General features: G+C 35.1%; 1 long non-coding RNA gene across 3 annotated transcripts; it reads right to left on the bottom strand.

The window, feature by feature from the left end:
- Window positions 1-10,553: 10,553 nt before the first annotated feature.
- LOC136221800 (uncharacterized) lies at window positions 10,554-13,434 on the bottom strand. Of its 3 annotated transcripts, none has more exons than XR_010685312.1 (4): window positions 13,082-13,434; window positions 12,172-12,506; window positions 11,639-11,758; window positions 10,554-10,913 (listed from the first exon to the last, which is right to left on the bottom strand). It is a non-coding gene; the product is annotated as an uncharacterized lncRNA (long non-coding RNA). The 3 variants fall into 3 exon arrangements; XR_010685314.1 differs by having other exon boundaries at window positions 12,172-12,502; XR_010685313.1 differs by having other exon boundaries at window positions 12,172-12,410.
- Window positions 13,435-13,644: the final 210 nt, after the last annotated feature.

Genomic DNA, 13,644 nt, shown 5'->3' with positions numbered 1-13,644 from the left:
ACTGTTGGGAATTAGGCTAAGGTGTAGCAGCGGAAATATAAAATTTTTAGCCTACTTCCATATAACCATAGGATCCGTTAATCGTTATTTCATATAAAGAGGGTTAAGAAGAAATACCTTACGATGAACAATCTACCGTTGTTAATGAAGTGCCCACAACTCTAATCCGAGTTCCCAAGCACAAAGTAAAACACAAGAAGATTAAGTTAGAATCAACCGTATGAGATGCAACCAAAATAGATTGCCTCTAATTAATCAACACAAGATCAAAGAAAAAGGGAGATAGATGAAATTAATCGATCGATCGATGGAAGCCGTATGAATTCTTGTCGACGAACTAGTCGAATTCTTTTCTCTCTCTCTCTCTTGCAAAAATCGAAATTCACAAAGGGGAGTATCTGGGCTTCGAAATTCTATGTAGTAGGGGGTATATATAATCACTTGTATCTAAACCCTAGTTAGATAGGAATAGGTTACTTAATAGGAATTCCATTCGGAATAGAATTCCTAATTATTATCTCACTATATATCTAATATATCTAGGATAATAATAAACAACCTTATTGGATAATAATAGGAGTATATTAATCTAATTAAAACTCCTAACTTAATTATCTCTTAATTAATTTAATTCATATTCCTAATCAAATTAGGATTAATAAAATCAAAATAATTAATTACTAATTATATATAAATTTCGGCCCCCTTTAATTAAATGGGCCTTACTGGGCTCAATTGGGCTTCCATCAATTAATAACATCCATCTCTCTTTTGGTTCCAAGTCTTATGTGTGATCCATTAGGTTCTTACTACTTCTGGCCGTATGCAACTATTAAATTAATTTCTTCAAGAATTATATTTAATCTTTGCATAACGGAATGATGTACTGAGTATGTTATTGGCAAGTCTGTAATCATTCCCCCAAAGTCCGTTAAGAAGACAGGTTGATTCTGTCGTTAACCTTTCCGTATTAGTTACAGTATAATTTGATCCTTTATCAACTACATCCTTGAACTGAATCTTATGACTATGGATGATGTCAAGTCACATATAGCGAGACGTTCGTTTTTCTTGTACAGGCCGAGTCAACTCAAATAGATAGGTTAAGTGAAATCCGCATTTCAAGTTTTAAGCTATCACCTTGCAAGGATTTAGAGTCGAGTCTTCCACAAGTGATCCATGGACGTATCTCCCATTAATCGGGAGTGATAAATGCTCAATCCAATGTATAACTACCCTGACATTACCTCCTGTGACACCCAACCTTTGCAGTTCACACCCCAGAGTCATCTCTGTTAAGGATCGTGGGACCGCAGGATCAAAGTCTCACATTCAGTAATTCAGGATGACCAATTAACATTCCTTTGAGTCTGAGGATTAGTTATACCTATTAATACCAATGAGATGAACAGGTGACAAGGATGAATCTACCCATCCTATTATCTCAAATCGGATCCCCAATCCTAATGAACAACGTTTCATCGGATCTGTGTAACTGTCGAGATATCTATATATATGAAGCTCGTGAGATCAGCTTTCTGTCGGACAGAAGACATTGTTACATACAAGTCTCAACAGTGATATATCAATCCTAAACATATCACTTGACTTGGGGTGGTTTTAAGTTTATTAGTTTATTATAAAGTTTTGTCTCACTTCATGCTTGTATGAACACTTTATAATCACTTTAAACAAACTTACGGATTTCCTTTTATTAGACTTTATTTAGTGCTTAAAAGGGATTGCCTTTATATAGTTATAAAACATATATCTCATTAAAACAAATGATATAAAGAACAATTCATTGAGAAGTTACCAGATAACCAAACTTTCACTGACTGTAGCAGAGCAATGTCATTTCCCATTAATAATATATCGTCCACATATAGTATGAGAAATGCTATAGAGCTCCCACTTGCTTTCTTGTAAATGCAAGCTTCTTCGCAATTTTGTTCGAAACCAAATTGTTTTATGGTTTCGTCAAAACGCTTATTCCAGCTTCTAGATGCTTGCTTGAGTCCATAAATGGATCTCTGAAGTTTGCAAACTTTATTTGCATCCTTCGATATGAAACCTTCAGGCTGCATCATATATACATCCTCAAGCAGGTTTCCGTTTAGGAAAGCTGTTTTCACATCCATTTGCCAAATCTCATAATTGTAGTGATCGGCAATTGCAAGCATGATTCTGATTGATTTGGACATAGCCACAGGAGAGAAAGTTTCGTCATAATCAATTCCTTGCTTCTGACGATATCCTTTCGCTACTAACCTAGCTTTGTAGGTGCTAACCTTTCCATCCATGTCTGTCTTCTTTTTGAAGATCCACCTGCACCCAATGGGTATTATCCCTTCGGGTGGATCAACCAAGTCCACACTTGGTTAGTATACATGGAATCCATTTCAGAATCCATGGCCTCAAGCCATGCTTTAGAATCTGGACTAGTAAGAGCCTCTTCGTAGTTTTCGGGTTCGTCGTCTAACACGGGAACCTCATTATCATCTCCCACTAGAAAACCATATCTAACTGGGAGTTCGCGAACTCTTTGTGATCTACGAATAGGTGGCACTGGAGTCTCATCTAATGGGACTCATTCGGGTACCTCAACCGCCTCTGTCGTTTCAGTTGGTGTCACTTCTTCTTGAACTTCATCAAGTTCAATCATGCTTCCCTTTTGTGTTTCTTCGAGAAACTCTTTCTCTAAGAAGGTTGCATGCTTGGATACGATTACTTTCTGATCATCTGGATGATAAAAGTAATATCCCATAGTTTCCTTAGGGTATCCAATGAAGAAACATTTATCAGATTTAGAATCTAGTTTGTCGGACGCAATGCGTTTGACAAACGCTGAACAACCCCATACTCTCATGAATGAGAACACGGGTTTCCTACCAACGAACAATTCATATGGTGTGGAACTAGCGGATTTAGTTGGTACTCGATTTAGGGTGAAGAGGGCAGTTTCTAAGGCATAGCCCCAGAACGTCTTTGGAAGTAAGGCCATGCTCATCATGGATCGTACCATATCTAGTAGGGTACGGTTTCTCCTCTCGGATACACCATTGTGTTGTGGTGTATAGGGAGGTGTCCATTGTGAGCATATCCCACATTTAGTTAGATAATTCAGAAAATCATCTCAAAGATATTCGCCACCTCGATCAGATCGAAGCGTCTTTATTTTCCTTTCTAATTGATTTTCCACTTCATTCTTGAAGCATTTGAATTTCTCAAAAGCTTCTGATTTGTGCTTCATCAAGTAGACGTAACCATATCGGGTATGGTCATCTATGAAGCTTATGAAGTATCTGAATCTACCTCTTGCTTGGACTGACATAGGACCGCATACATCTGAATGAATAAGTCCTAGAGTGTCTGATACACGCTCACCTTTATTGCTAAAGGGTGTCTTTGTCATTTTACCTTTTAAACATGACTCGCATGTTTCCAATGATTCATGATCGATTGGATCTATAAGCCCATCTGAATGTAGCTTTAGCATGTGTCTCTTGTTTATATGGCCTAAACGACAATGCCACAAGTAAGTTGAATTATCTATCTTATGTCTTTTGGTATCAATTGCAAAAACAGGAGTTTTGTCATCCAACACATAAATCCCATTTTGTGATATTCCTGAAAAATAAAAGATCGAATCTTTATAAAAAAATTGCAACTATTGTTCTTTATTGAAATATGAAAACCGTCGTCAACAAGACGGCTAATAGAAATAATGTTACGAGACATTTCAGGAACGTATAAACAATTCCTTAATTCTATTACAAGCCCAGAGGGCAAAGATAAAACATAATCTCCAATTGCGATGGCGGCAACTCTTGCTCCATTTCCCACTCGCAAGTTTATGCTTCCTTTCTTTAGTTCCTTAGTTTGTTTTAGCTCCTGCATATTTGTACAAATATGAGATCCACATCCGGTATCAAGTACCCAAGATTCAGACAGTGAAACTGTATTTATTTCAATATAAAACATACCAGATGCTGTAGCACCGTTATTTTCCTTCTTGTGGAAGGTTAGGTACTCCATGCAGTCCCTCTTCCAATGCCCCAAGTCACCACAATAGTAGCATTTTCCTTTGGGCTTCTTTAATTCCTTTCCATTTGTTTCAGTGAGCATAGCCCCCTTGCCTTTATCAGGATGGTTTGGATCGGGAGAGATCCCTTTCCTTTTTCTCGATCCTTTAATAGCAAGGGTCGGTATCTCCTCGTTTTCTTTTATAATGGGCTCGACTGACTCGAGCATATGTGCAAGCTCTGCAAGAGAGATTTGCAAGCCACTCATTTGGTAGTTCTCGATGAACTGTGAGTAACTCTCGGGGAGGGATTGAAGAAGTAAGTTTTCACTTAGTTCATCATCCATCGCATCTCCAATACTAGAAAACTTGGTGATAAGGCTGATCATTTTGGCACAATGTGCCATTACAGATGTGCCCACCTGCATCTTGCTTTTGTATAACTCCTTTGTTATTTCGAAGCGCTCGCACCGAGTTTCATTTACAAATAACTCTTTTAGGTGCTTGACCATGGAATAGGCATCCATATCTGAATGTAGTTGCCGTTTAACTTCCGGTGTCAAAGATGCAAATATGATGTCTCTTGTCTGATCATCATCAGATTTGTGCTTCAAGTAAGCATAAGACTCTTGGTAGGAAGCATCATTCGTTGGGTAAGGGGGTATCGGTGTATCAAGTACATACCCTTTCCTCTCGAACTTCAAAACAATTTTGAGGTTGCGATACCAGTCGGTGAAGTTTGAACCATTCAATTTGTTATTGGTAAGAATGTTTCGCAGATTGGTGTTAGTCATGATTTTAAGAGTGTGCGTTTAATTAAACTTGAGAGTGAGAAAGAGTAAACGTATGTCATTCATTTGCTTAAAGTATATCAATCTAAATTTATAGGCCTTTTAGTTTATTTTAGATTGCTCCCACTATTTTGCCAAATTAATAGCCCTCCATATTAATTCGAAGAATTTCACAAATCCTTTAGTGAGCTAGGATCCTAACTACTGAGATTTCGCCTTGAGTTTACTCAACAAGCTAGTCTCATTCATTAGGTAGATTCATATGATCAATCACATCTCTAATGTGATTCCTAGGTTATTGGGTTACTAACCACATTAGTAACTAATATGCTATTCATATTAATCCCAACCATCTTGCCCATTAGTTTATGACAACATGAGTTTACTCATCCAATTATCATAATCTAATTTAAGTATTACCCCATATTCATGAAAGAACGATTTTCGATAATTCAGGTGTTACCATAAGACCCCGAGCTTGAGTTTACTCAACAACCCAAAGGCCTCCAGTACTGCCGGCTGAATTATAATATTAGGGAGGGGCAACCGATTTTAATAACTTGCTTATTTACTTAACTTTTTAATGAGGGATTTTATTTTATGTCTCATAATCTAACTTAGTCTTGATTTGCTTTAGCATACATCAGACACATACATTCACATACATTGGCGTTATGGACATATCATCTAAATTATTCCGTCGAGCCAGAGACGGAATAAAAGGGCAAACCTAAGGAAATACTAACTATTACATATTTCTCTTTAGATCCTCCGTCTTGTCCATGGCGCCTTGAAATTACATATTAATTTCTATACTACTAAAGAAAACTTCAACTGAATTGAAGGGAATTAGATGAGAGGAGAAATTACAATAGATAGTAGATATGCAGGACTCGCAGACTCTATTTTAAAAATACCAAAAGACTAAAGAGATGGTCCAAATATGTCCATAACTCCAAACATGAATAGACTCAATTAAATAAATTTAATTGGTTGATTACATAACTATCTTATGTAATATTTATGTTAATCATATTAACTTATCAAATTAACTTTCATCCAATTTTACTTCTAATAGTTTCGTATCCTTTTATATTAAACTTTTAGGTTAATATAACTATACAAAACTTTAATTATGTATGTTCCAATTATTTAGATTTTAATTCATTTAACATTTTGATTTACAAATTGGTAAAACAAACTTTTAAACAAATTTTCATTCGATAATCAAAAACAGAAAAACTAGCAATTTCTGAAATATATATATATTCAAATATAAAACGATTTTAAACCATTTAAAATCAAGTGGGTATCGGGCCGGGCCCGAGAGTGGACCGCTGCCGATTGGCAACGGCCCTTAGGGCGCGCGGGATGCCGCTGCCTTGCGGCAGCGGCGCCCCAGCGCCGCACGCAGCTGCTGCCGCGAGGCGCGACTCGGCCCGCTGTCGCGTTATATATTTTTTTATTTATATATATATATATATATATATATATATATATATATATATATATATATATCAGATTTTAAAACGATTTTAAAAACGATTTTCAGAAATAGGAAAAACTACAATAGGTTTCCGTTTTATCTTTAGATTTAATAAAACTGATTTTATTAACCTAACTATAAAACTAATAGATTCTATTATAATGATTATCAACCGAAATAATTAGGAACATATGCATAATCAATTTTAATTAACAATTAATTAAAACTTATTTATCCTTAGGATTAATTAATCAAAACTTATTTATCAATTAACCTAACCATAAATATTTATTCAATCCTATTGAAAAACTTCTAAATTTTCATATATGAAATAACGGATTTAACGATGGCTCTGATACCACTGTTGGGAATTAGGCTAAGGTGTAGCAGCGGAAATATAAAATTTTTAGCCTACTTCCATATAACCATAGGATCCGTTAATCGTTATTTCATATAAAGAGGGTTAAGAAGAAATACCTTACGATGAACAATCTACCGTTGTTAATGAAGTGCCCGCAACTCTAATCCGAGTTCCCAAGCACAAAGTAAAACACAAGAAGATTAAGTTAGAATCAACCGTATGAGATGCAACCAAAATAGATTGCCTCTAATTAATCAACACAAGATCAAAGAAAAAGGGAGATAGATGAAATTAATCGATCGATCGATGGAAGCCGTATGAATTCTTGTCGACGAACTAGGGGAGTCGAATTCTTTTCTCTCTCTCTCTCTTGCAAAAATCGAAATTGACAAAGGGGAGTATCTGGGCTTCGAAATTCTATGTAGTAGGGGGTATATATAATCACTTGTATCTAAACCCTAGTTAGATAGGAATAGGTTACTTAATAGGAACTCCATTCGGAATAGAATTCCTAATTATTATCTCACTATATATCTAATATATCTAGGATAATAATAAACAACCTTATTGGATAATAATAGGAGTATATTAATCTAATTAAAACTCCTAACTTAATTATCTCTTAATTAATTTAATTCATATTCCTAATCAAATTAGGATTAATAAAATCAAAATAATTAATTACTAATTATATATAAATTTCGGCCCCCTTTAATTAAATGGGCCTTACTGGGCTCAATTGGGCTTCCATCAATTAATAACATCCATCTCTCTTTTGGTTCCAAGTCTTATGTGTGATCCATTAGGTTCTTACTACTTCTGGCCGTATGCAACTATTAAATTAATTTCTTCAAGAATTATATTTAATCTTTGCATAACGGAATGATGTACTGAGTATGTTATTGGCAAGTCTGTAATCATTCCCCCAAAGTCCGTTAAGAAGACAGGTTTATTCCGTCGTTAACCTTTCTGTATTAGTTACAGTATAATTCGATCCTTTATCAACTACATCCTTGAACTGAATCTTATGACTATGGATGATGTCAAGTCATATATAGCGAGACGTTCGTTTTCCTTGTACAGGCCGAGTCAACTCAAATAGATAGGTTAAGTGAAATCCGCATTTCAAGTCTTAAGCTATCACCTTGCAAGGATTTAGAGTCGAGTCTTCCACAAGTGATCCATGGACGTATCTCCCATTAATTGGGAGTGATAAATGCTCAATCCAATGTATAACTACCCTGACATTACCTCCTGTGACACCCAACCTTTGCAATTCACACCCCAGAGTCATCTCTGTTAAGGATCGTGGGACCGCAGGATCAAAGTCTCACATTCAGTAATTCAGGATGACCAATTAACATTCCTTTGAGTCTGAGGATTAGTTATACCTATTAATACCAATGAGATGAACAGGTGACAAGGATGAATCTACCCATCCTGTTATCTCAAATCGGATCCCCAATCCTAATGAACAACGTTTCATCGGATCTGTGTAACTGTCCAGATATCTATATATATGAAGCTCGTGAGATCAGCTTTCTGTCGGACAGAAGACATTGTTACATACAAGTTTCAACAGTGATATATCAATCCTAAACATATCACTTGACTTGGGGTGGTTTTAAGTTTATTAGTTTATTATAAATTTTTGTCTCACTTCATGCTTGTATGAACACTTTATAATCACTTTAAACAAACTTACGGATTTCCTTTTATTAGACTTTATTTAGTGCTTAAAAGGGATTGCCTTTATATAGTTATAAAACATATATCTCATTAAAACAAATGATATAAAGAACAATTCATTTACATTAAGTTTGTATCCTAGAACAATTGTCTATAGGACACCAAACCCCAACACTTACTAAATACTTTTGCCAACATCAAAATGGGGGAGTTTGTTGAAACACCTTTTCACATGATTTTGATTTGATAAAATTATTTAAGTTAATCTCATGATCAAACAATTAAATTTAAGTGTTTTGATTTAATTGTACTAATGTGTTTGTTCAATGTTGAGTAAGTTAAGTAATAAAGAATGGGAATTGAACATCTATAAGAGAAAGCCAAAAGTCAGCAGACGCAAGTCACACAGCAGAAGCTTAGTAAGAATGCAACTCAGCTTCACGAAAAGAAATGTCTTCTTCAGAAAAGCTTGAAGGCGAAACCGCTACGTCAAGCTGAGTGGTCGTCAGGTCAGCGTCAATGATCCGTCAACTTGGAAGACAAGGTCTGAGCAAAATTCAGAAGACTCAGAAATCTATCGGAAGGACCTTTTCGAGAAACATGGACCGTTTGATAAATTACTAGAAGACAAACCTGGCACAAGAAGACAAACCTGGCGTTAGAAGACAAACCTGGCTCCTGTCGAGAACAGAAGACAGGATTGGCCTGCAGCTCTGTAAGCTGACCAAGTGATGACAAAAGGAGACCGTTTCCCCACAACGGCTATGTCGGAATTCAAATCATTGGCGCCCAAAGATCACTATAAAAAGGGCAATTCATCACTTGGATCAAATAAGGCAAACAAGCATATCTTCATCAAGAAAAACAATTGAGTGAATACAAATTAGAAGCTCTGTCGAAAAGAAAAAGCAAGCTCTTACACCAACTCCAATCATTGTGTAAAAGTCTAGATTGATTCAGTCATCTAAAGTGTTCTTTGTTGTATTAAGAACGATTTCTTATCATCTGTAAAAGGTTAGAGAAGCTGAGTACTCGGTTATAGTACTCAGTGGTAGAGAGAAGGTGAGTACTCGGTTATAGTATTCAGCGGTAGATAGGATTGAGTAGACGAATAGAGGACGATACTCTTGCATACTCAGTTGCTATTGTAAAAGGTTTGTGCTCTACCTTTAAAGAGCTCAGTAGAGGATTGAAAAAGCTCGGAAGGATTCCGGGGACTGGACGTAGGCGGAGAGGCCCCACTAGGATAAGTCTGCTGAGTAACTTCTAACCTTCTGATATATATATGTATGTGTAAAAGTATTAAAATTAAAAATTAGTCAGTCTTTAAAGCGAAAAAGTTTAATTAGTTCCTAACCCCACTTTGGAACTAATACTATCACGTTACACGGGACCAACACTGCTTAGTACCCATCCAAACCCTGAGTCTTTAAGGGAGCCATATCGAACAATTCCATTGTCACATAAGCCGCTTCGAAACTCCTATCAAAGGACTCTAACATTCTTTTATCTATATTCGGGAACCCAATCATCGTGATTATAGTGCAACAAATAGCAATCTCCACTACACCATAGATGGTCTGTTGCAACACCAAGCAAGTGTTGGCTAAAGTCGTTATTGTGTTGCTAAAGAAGTTTTGGCAACAGTTTTTGTCAGAAAAGAGAGTTGCTTTTTCGCACGTTGCTAAAGATGTCTTAAGCAACATTTTTTCACATTTTTAGCAACATCGATACAAATGTTGCTATTCGTATCTGTGGCAACACTTTCTTATCCTATAGCAACTTAAATGAAACGTTGCCTCAATCATAGAACAGGTAACATATTATCGAATAAAATTATAAGCAACACTTTTGAACTTTCTTGCAACAAGTTTTTATGCAACATTGTTTTTTAGTTGCAACTCTTTTTATATAGAATTGCAACACTTTTTTATTTAACATTTTTTTTTTGTTTCAAACAACTCTTTCGTATACAATTTGCAACATTTTTTAATGTAACACTTTTTAAGCAACTCTTTAATTTAACACTTTTTAATTTAACATTTTTTTAGCAACTTTTTTATATTATGTTCATAGCTTTTGTTTGAAATTTTAACGACTTTTAATGTAACACTGTAATATATGCAACATAAGCTTTAACTTGTGCAACACTAAAAAAATTAAAAGAAATTTTTGAATTTAAATAATAGCATAAAAAAACCCTTAATTGCAATTACAAATCCATAATAAGCCAATATATCAACAATAAAATTTAAAATTCTCAAATGATCCAAAACACATAATAAAAAGTATAATAAAGTCATAATAATGTAACCTATCCTTCAAATTCCTTAGAAAAGACAGTAGCATTCTCATTTTCATTTGAAATGCCACCATATATATCCTCAATGTCAATGTTGAGATTGGGATTAACTTCTACCATTTTGTTTATGATATATATTAGAAGTCCTATTGCAGAAGTTGGAAGACAACAGAATTTGCTTTGCTATTCCATGGACATTTGCCACCAGCTTCCAAAGTAACCTCTTGACAAATGGATTTCTGAACCCAAAAACCGCACATCTGAGAAATAAGAAACTTCACTTAGCACAATGCCATTGTTCTTTCAATTCAAATACAATACTCTTTTGAAACTGATCGTATGAGAAAATAACAGTTTATAATACAATAATAAGAATTAAGTAAGCATCCTACTTGCAATTAAAGCTAGCAGCTAAAATAGGCTAAATAGCTGAAATCAATCGAATATGAAATCCATAGGTTGCTTTCACTCCATGATTCCTTAATGTACTCTTGTTCCCATTTCAGAAACAAACTTGGATATTAAAAAAGGATGTAATTACTTGGTTATATGAACCTTGCAGCACAAGGATAATATACAAAAAAAAAAAAAAAGATGGAGATATGTATCCAACATTTATACCAAACTCCTTGCACTTAGCCAAGTGCATCAAGACATGATTCACACCAATCACTAAGTTAGAATTTCCAAAGGAAATTTAAATTAATAGAAACATAACGAATTGCAAAAAGATATTCAATGAGCATTATAATAACCACACGCTCAAGCAAAACAACCAAATCATGCAATTTTAATGAAACAGAGCAAGAGTAGGTAATACTCATCTCATCTATTGTAATCTAGAGAGACATAACCAGTCTCTGAATAACTGAAAACGAGAGCTTTGGAGAGTATAGGGAATGTAAGAGACCAGCACCTTATCCCCGTGGGGTTCCTTATGCCAATAGGAGCTTTGGAGAATATAGGGAATATAAGAGACCAGTACCTTATCCTCATACGAAACGATAGCTCCTTCAATAACTGAAAACCGAAAGCTTTACTTCTCACGTCCCAGCACCTGAACTAAAGCCGTGAAAGCTGTTGATACTCTAAGTCAGCGGTTCACCTTAGATAAAAGAAGACTAAAACATCAATGGAAAAAGAGTAAAACAATTTTCACTATATTATGAAAACAAATAGAGCATTGAAGTGCATAATGACACAAATAACACGACTTATTTGACATAATTATTATTTAACATAACATGAGTATGACATACCAATCCGAACTGTGAAGGAAAACAGAATGAAATGAAATGAAATTTGTGTGTTTATGGATGTATTGATTCAGATTGTTACAGAAGTATAGTTTAATCATAGTGAATGAATTAGATAAATATTATAAAAGAAAAAACTCAACTGAAACTAAGAAATTGGGCATGATTTTGAGATCCAAAAACACAAAAGTAACGACAAAGTTATTTACTTCTGGATCAAACCTTGTTTTTGATTGATTATGAAATTGAAATCAACACTCACCTCTTGATGTGGTTGACAAATTCTGCATCAGGAACAGCAGAAAGTCCAATTTGGCTGACATCATCTTCAGCAATTGGAGCAGGGAGATTGACATCTATCAATAAGATGGAAAATTCAAGATTTGTTCACTTAAAACTCACTCGTACTCCAACTATGCTTCTCAACTCTTCCTTGTCATTTACCATTGCTGTACAAAACTGGCTTTACTTCTCCTTACAGATCTATTTATAACAAAAGCTCTGCAATTCAAAGAAATTTCCTCCCTTCAATTGCTAGAAAATAGCTATGCAATTGCAAGCACTTTCCTTACTTATATTCCATCATGCATTATCTACCTTCACAAAATATCACAAGATGTTATGTGATCAAAAGACACCTTTCAAAGTGTAAATAAGTTCCAACTTAAATTGCCCAAGAAAAAGATTGATCCACCTCAAACCGACAAATATTGAAGCAAAAGTTAAAAGAAACAACCTTTCAGAGTATCTCTGTTTATCCTCATTCCATTTATGAATCAATCAGTACAAGTCTAATTTATCCTTATTCCATTTATAACTGTCGAATTGAAACACACTTTAAACTAATTGCAGTTTTTGAAAATTTGCCAACATTAATCACAATTCATGGAGTCTCATAATAACACTTAACTTCACCAATATATAAAGTACCTAGCCTCGTAAGGCAAAATAAGCAAAACAAGTCTTTACAGTTGATCATAGATTATAGTTTGCTTTACCACATTATAGAAATTAATACTAAAACTACAACCAGCATTTCAATAATGAAATTATGCCTATTCTACGAAATGTATGGCTTTAAATTGATAATTAGATAGTTAAACAAAGAGGAGGCTATAATGAAGAACCTGATAAAGCATAACCCATCACGGAAATTAAAACCTAAAATATACCTGAGCTAAAGCAGCGATGGTGCACCGAACAGCACTGTAGAAGTAGCAGAGGAGAAAAAAAATCCAGTTGGAGATTCACCCTTCCATTCTGGTGGCCAGATCTAAAAAGGTAGAGGAGAAAAAATGAAGTAGGATAGAGAGAAATCGGGAGGATATAAACGATGAAATGGAGTGGCGATACGGTGGTGAATGGCAGAAGCCGTTGAAGGGGAGGAGGTGGGTCGGACTGTTAGTGATGGTGGAATTTCTGGATTAGGTGAAGCAATGGAGAACCCTAGGTATGAATTTGGCGTAAAGTGAAAATTTGGGGAAAGCCTAAATCTGTAACCTTGAAATATTGGGAAAAAAATGGGGGGAAGGGAAAGCGGCAAAAAGATCCGTGAAAAAGAGGTGAAATTAGGAAATAGTGAGTTAAATAAAATATGGGATAAGGTGCAAAAATACCCCTAACGTTTTGGGTCAGTAGCAATTTTACCCCTAACGTCTAAAATGGTGCAATTTTATCCCTAACGTTGGAAGCCAAGAACAATTTTATCTCTAACGTTAATAAATTGGGTCAATTT

This window comes from Euphorbia lathyris, chromosome 3 (genome assembly GCF_963576675.1).
Source record: "Euphorbia lathyris chromosome 3, ddEupLath1.1, whole genome shotgun sequence".
Classification (NCBI taxonomy): domain Eukaryota; kingdom Viridiplantae; phylum Streptophyta; class Magnoliopsida; order Malpighiales; family Euphorbiaceae; genus Euphorbia; species Euphorbia lathyris.
Note: the sequence above shows the minus strand (reverse complement) of the source record. Positions and strands in the feature narration are given on the sequence as shown.